The 6585-nt window shown below is 44.1% G+C and overlaps 1 protein-coding gene across 1 annotated transcript in view; it reads right to left on the reverse strand.

Annotated features, from left to right (window-relative positions):
- KLHL31 (kelch like family member 31) overlaps positions 1-295 on the reverse strand; it is a 47023-nt gene extending 46728 nt beyond the window's left edge. The window contains exon 1 of the mRNA XM_009451460.4: positions 128-295. The gene's annotated coding sequence lies outside the window, so the exon portion shown is untranslated. The remainder of the gene's footprint in view (positions 1-127) is intronic.
- Positions 296-6585: the final 6290 nt, after the last annotated feature.

A 6585-nucleotide genomic window follows, 5' to 3' on the forward strand; every position in this document is an offset into this window, starting at 1 on the left:
GCCAGGTCTACCTCCAAAATATAATCAAATTTTCCTGTTTTCTCCAACTCCACTGCCCCAGACTCCCTGCTGCCATTCACACGCACTTAGCAGACACATAGAAAGTTCTATGTCATTTCTCTGTTACCTTCCTCCAGTGGTCCTATTGTCAGGGTCCGCATAGCCCTTCATGATCCGATCTCTGCCTCCTTTGCTCACCTCCTTTTGTACCTTCTCCTGTCTTGTCTAATGCATTGCAGACATACTGGCCTGGTTTTTTTCCTCAAACATGACCCGTGGCCTTTGCATTTGGTGTTCCCTGTGCCTTGAATATTCCTTGTATGGCTTGCTGCTACTTCTCACCCAGGTCATGGCTCAAATATCATCTCTTTCGAGATGCCCTCCCTGGCCTCCTTAGTCCATGCTCAATCACTCTTCATTGGACTAGCATGCTTTACTCTCCACAGAGCACCTACCACAGTCTGCCATTCTTCGTGTACTGTGTCCCTCTAATACAGTGACCTTATCTGTCTTATTCATCTCTTTATCCCCAGCACTTACTTTTTTCTCAATTAATAGTTGTTGAGTGAATAAAGTAGATGTTACCTTTTCTCTATTGTTTTCTTTTATTTGGATTGTAACCAAAAAAAGTCCGAGAGGGCCCCATGTGGCACTTGGTAGGAAATCGAGATCACCTGTTCCCATCCCTTTACTTTGGGATGGGGAAGCAGATGCTGGAGTTCCACGTGACTTGCTCAATGTCACTCAACCCACCAGGGAAGAGTCCAGAATAAAGCCAGGTGTCATGATTGAATCTGGCTCCCTCTTTACAAAAACTGTGGGCAGAGCCAGCTCTAAGACAGTCGGATTTTGTGGCTAAGTAAACAGTAAAAAGGAATGTATGATAAAAGGTGGAAGGAGAAGCAGAGGAAAAAGCATTTATAAGACCTCTTAAAACAACAGGGATGGGTGAAAAGATCGTGTAATAAATAAAGGAAACTATGTGTGTGGTTCTATGTCATGTACCCCACAACAGACAATGTATGTAGAGAGGGTGTGGTGGTTGCTGCGGGACAGCAGAAATGGAAGGCACTGGACCAGCCTCGGGAGGGCACACCCTATCTGCAACATTCACATTCACTTCCTAAATGCTCTGCTGGACACATGCTAACATTTTTAAGGGGTTGGATTCAGCCCATAGAGCCCGTGAGAGAATCCTGACTTAAATCCTCAAATTTGGGGTTGATGCTTGGGTAACATATACCACATCTATGATGAATTTAAATTGTGGTCCAGTGCTGAGCAGGAGAGGCTTCTAAGTCGTCTTTTCTTTCTCTCAAAGTCTTGCCCAGGATATGGCAAATAAGGGACTTAAAGTGACTCAAGCAAAGATAAGAAGAGAAGGCTGGCAGGCTGGGCACGTGTAATCCCAGCACTTTGGGAGGCTGAGGTGGGAGGATCACTTGAGGTCAGGAATTTGAACCAGCCTGGCCAACATAATGAAATGCTGTTTCTACTAAAAATACAAAAATTAGCTGGGTGAGGTGGCGACCGCTTGTAATCCCAGCTACTTGAAAGGCTGAGGCATGAGAATCACTTGAACCCATTAGATAGAGGTTGCAGTGAGCTGAGATCATGCCACTGCACTTCAGCGTTGGTGACAGAGCAAGAGTCTATCTCAAAAAAAAAAAAAAAAGAGACAGAGAGAGAAAAGCAATGTGGGCTCTCCACAAACACACCTGTGCACACATACCCCATTCTTTTTCTCCATATGCGCTCCAGGCTGTGACAGATGATGTCCGGGCCCTGAAGACTGTCAATTACACTAGGAAGAAGTCATCATTGGTCTCAGGTGGAATCCCAGAATTTATAATTATATTAGGAAGGAATTCCAGGATTAGGTTGGAGAGCAAGGTCAAGGGAAAAAGTCAGGGGCAAGGGTTCTCAGGCATTCATGTCAAGGACGGCTATAGTGAGAGGAATCAAAAGAGTAGAATGTCATTAAATAGAGGAATCAAAAGGGTAGAATGTCATTAAATAGAAAACCCTGCCTTACATTAAAGGATCTTTGGAAGGTGAGTACATTATTTATGTCTCAGGGTTCCGTCAATCAGTCTACTTTTAGTAAGTTTTAACTTATTCTCCTTATGTAACAAGCTCTGCGGAGTCTTCCAGATAAAAATAAAACAAAAGCAGCCAAACAAAAGACCTTTACAAGGGGCCCACTGAAGTAGAACTAGCTTTCTTTGTAGGTCAACCTGACCCCAGAGGAATTTTCTGAAAAATAGCAACACAGGATCCTTAGACCTGGCTTATTTTTGATGGAAAAATGTTTAGAGTACAATAGAATGTCCTTTAACTTATTGCCCTGGTTACCAATGATCACTGCTGTTAGTTAAATTTCAATTCGATTAATAGAAGATGAATGTCTTTAATAAACTGGGTCAGTACAAAGGAGAAAAGTTAAAGAGTAAAAGGTTGCTTTGTGGCAGGAGGAGCTGTTTGACATCCAAAGTTTCCTCTCCTGCCCTACTCCCTTAAATAATGCATATGCTAGCTTTCTGGTATTTGTTCTTTACTTGTATCACCTATTTGACAAGGTAGATAAGATTGCAGGCTCAAAGACCAGTGAAGAGGCTGTCCACTTGGAAGAGTGGCCTGTTATGGGGTTCACATTGGAGCTCAAGAGGAAGGAAGAGGTACCCATGGGAGAGCAGCCTGACTCAGGGTGTTGAGGCCAAAGCAGGGTGAGGAGGGTGCCCATGCAGTGGCTGGCTCAGTGCAGGCCATCAGGGCACAGGTAGAGTGAGGAGGGCTCCCACTCACCAGTGGGGTCTAGCATGGATGTGGCAGCATGGGTGGCGTGAAGGGAGCATGTGTGGTAAGAGAAGGTGGCAGCAGCAATAAGAACTTGGTGATAGCGAAGGATTGATTAGGTAAGTAAGCAGATCAGGAATAATGGGTGCCAGGTTTCTCATTGTCAGTGAAGGGGGATATAAATATGGAAAGGGAGAAAAACAGAATGAACCTTGTGGTGTTTGAATAGAGTTGGCATTATTGGTGTAAACTTATTTTGTGTGCATGTGCAGATAACGAGATAGAGCTCTGTGTTTACTGAGAGCCCCGTAGCAGTGGCACTCTTTTAGCAAGAAGGCTCTAAATTCTACTAAAAGGAATCACGGTTCCTTGGAGAAATGGCTGATTCCAGAGCCATTCTGGAATCCAGAGCTGTATTTCAGGAAAATATAGGTGTAAATAACCACTTTTATATATTCAGTTTTTTTTTTGAGATCTCCCACCACGAGAATGCTCTTGTACCAGAACAGCCTGTGCTCTATGTGTTTTGCTCTGTACCTCCAGCTTAGCACACAGTACGTTCTCAGTACAAATATTTGTTAAGTGAATAAATGAATGAATGAATGAATGATATGTTTACTTTCATGTTTTATATGCTTACTTTTAAAACACAGGAAGCTTCAGAAAACTTTTGCCTTAAGTCATTGTGAATTAATATCTCCATGCTTAATATTTTAGCAGAAATTTTATTTTCAGCCAATTTATTACTATGACCCAGACATTGAACCTGAATAAGTCTCTATTGAGTATGTTGAGGGAATAGGAGAGGTACACAAGGCAAGATGTTTTCCTTTCCTTATAAAAGCATTGGGAAATTCTCCAAAATTTAATTTTAGTGGTAAGTTAAAGAATAGCTTAATTTAATTTTTCTATTACTCAGTTATCAGTCTGGGTCAAGAGATTTCCATGGAATTTTTTACATGCTCAACTCTTGCATATTATTCAGGAATCTTTTGCTTTTCTTTGAAAGTCAACTGTCCATTGAATATGGAAGTGTACTCAGACAACAGGCAAGTAGAGAACCTGAACTGAAGGAGCCAAGCACAGAAACTCTCTTCTTCCTCCCTGTATTCCCTGTCTGGGTAATGGCACCAGCATCCGTCTGTCACCCAAGACAGAAAACTACTGGTTGTCATAGGATCCTCTCTCTTCAGAGACCTCGTGCCTCCCACTAAATACATAATACACAATGAAGCCTGACATCTTATCATTCTTACCTCCTAAGTACCTCTTATCTCTGTCCAGGGCCAGCTTCATGGGCATCCAACCTGTGCACTTGGACAGGGCCTCTCTCTCAGCAAGGTTACATACTTGGGGTTTAATGCTCTGCAGTTATCTTGAAATTCTTAATAATGTTTACTTCACATTTCTGCTTTGTAAGTCAAGTTCAGTGGGGCAATGGAGCATGTGCCAGGGGCTAAGAGCCTAAATTCATGCATGATCCCACCTCCCGCTGTCTTCAGTGGATGAGTTTGGGGCTGTTCCCTCCTGTGCCTCCTAGTGCCCTGCCTGCCCAGCCTTCACCTTCCTGCTCAGGGCCAGATGGGTCAGGCACGAGCTGTGGCTGCTGTCCCTGTCCCAGACTAGCAGGTCTAGGCTAGCAGGTCCATGGGGGGCTGCTGGAAGTTGTCTCTTGGTGGGAACAAGCTCCCCTACTACCCCATCCAGTACCCAGCCCATACTGACACAGAGGTTGAAGATCCTTGGGAGTTACCTGTCTGCCAGGGTTTGAGGCTCTAGGCTAGTGGGAAGGGAGCCACCTGGTTTGACTTCTCCAGATCCCACCCCTGATGGGGGTAACACATTGACTCAGTGGCTGGTGGGAGGAGGAGCACAGAAGCCAACTGACAGAGCAAACGCACTCACGCTACACATTGTGGGATGAGGCCCCTGGGCAGCTGCGGGAATCTGCACTGGCCCCACGAGTGTTGTGGTGCCCAGGAGTGCTCTCTCAGCCAGCTCTGTGCCTTGGGACCCTCTTCTCTTTCTTCCAGCCTTCCTGAATCTGACCTACAGTTGTCTCTCTGGCCAGCTCCAGGCACCCACCAGGATAAGACACAAAATACGAATTGTGTGATTTTGGTGATTCTACACACGAGTCGAATGCTCATAATTGTATTTAAAACTGGCATTTGCACAGTTTAAATTGCACGTTGCATGCTGCCCATCTGAGAAGACAATTCAGGTAAGATCACCTGAGCTGAGACGTGAAGGGTGAGCTCCTAATATGGAGCCAGTGCCATGGAGTGAGCACTTAAGGCAGAGAAAGGAGCAGTGCTGGGACCCAGCTTCGGGAGAGCGTGGAACGCACAGGCAGTGAGAAAAATCTTCTGTGGGTGGGCACAGGAGTCACTGGAAAATAATAGGGCTGGAGCAGGGCAGAAGCTAGATCTTACAAGGACTTTCTAGGCTGGAGGGCAGGTCACTAAAACGGTATTATGTAGTTTACACACGGCAGAGAAGACATTAGGAGACTTTGCATTTTTAAAGATTCCTTTTGCAAACTGGAGACTGTGTTGTGGTGGAAGGGTGCTAAGATGGGAGGCAGAGAGATGGTAAGGAGGCTATTGAGCCTGTCCTGGAGGTAGATTTCAGCCTGAACTATGGAAGTAGCAGTGAGGATGGAGAGGAAGAGGCAGAGACAGGACCGGCTTCATAATCTGTGGGGCCCAGAGCAAAATGAGAATGCAGGGCCCATTGCTCAAAGGAAAAAGTGCCATGAAAGGTTCAGATAAAGCTTATCCTTTCTTCCATGATCTCTCTCTTCTTGTCATGGTGTTTTTATGTTATTTTATACCTTTCTCAGTAAAGAAAAATGAAATCCTACATTATTAGCATGAATTTTACCCCTCAGCATGAATTTTATCCTTCCACCATCAAGCAGAATTTAAGCACACTTCCCACTGGTAAAATTAAAAGCATTTGGACAATACCAGCCAGGGTGAGAATATCAGAAACCAGTGCTCCTATAGAAAGCTGAGGCACACCTTTCTGGAGGACAATTTGGGAATGTGTATTATAAGCCTTCCAATAATACTCTTTGGCACAACAGTTCCACTGCTAGGAACTTATAGTAAAAAAAGTCAGAAGAAAGCACTAGGATAATGTCATTTAGACTTTATGTGAAAGAGAATTTCACAAAAGGGAAGTTGTTACTTTTTCCCCCATTAGTGAAAGAATTCCTCTTAATTTGTCTTTCTTAGTATGCAAATAAATTTATTTACCTGAATAGATTTTTTTTTTTTTGGCCCATGTCTAAAACAAAGTACTATAATCTCAGATGTGTGTGTATGTGTGTGTGTGTGTGTGGGGGGGGGGGGGGGTGGTGCCCATTCCCTTTAAACTACCATAGACTGGATGGCTTATACACAACAGAAACATGGTTCTCATGGTTCTTAAGGCTGGGAAGTCCAAGATCAAGGTGCTGGAAGATTCAATGTGTGCTGAGCCCCACTTCCTGGTTCATTGTGTCCTCACATGGTGCAAGAGGTGAACGAGCTTCCTTGAGCCTATTTTGTGACTGCCCTAAGGCTTCATGACCTAATTACCTCCCAAAAGGATCAACCTTCTAATACCATTGCCTTGGAGATTTGGGTTTCAAAATATGAATTTTTGGGAACACAAACATTCGGATCATAGTGCCTTCATTTCATCAAAAGAATCACATAATTTAATGCACATAGAAAGGCAATGCTAAGTCATTTGGCTTCCTTGGGGAGCTGTGGTTTGATGAACTTACACCTTACTACA

Source organism: Pan troglodytes, chromosome 5 (assembly GCF_028858775.2).
Source record: "Pan troglodytes isolate AG18354 chromosome 5, NHGRI_mPanTro3-v2.0_pri, whole genome shotgun sequence".
NCBI lineage: Eukaryota > Metazoa > Chordata > Mammalia > Primates > Hominidae > Pan > Pan troglodytes.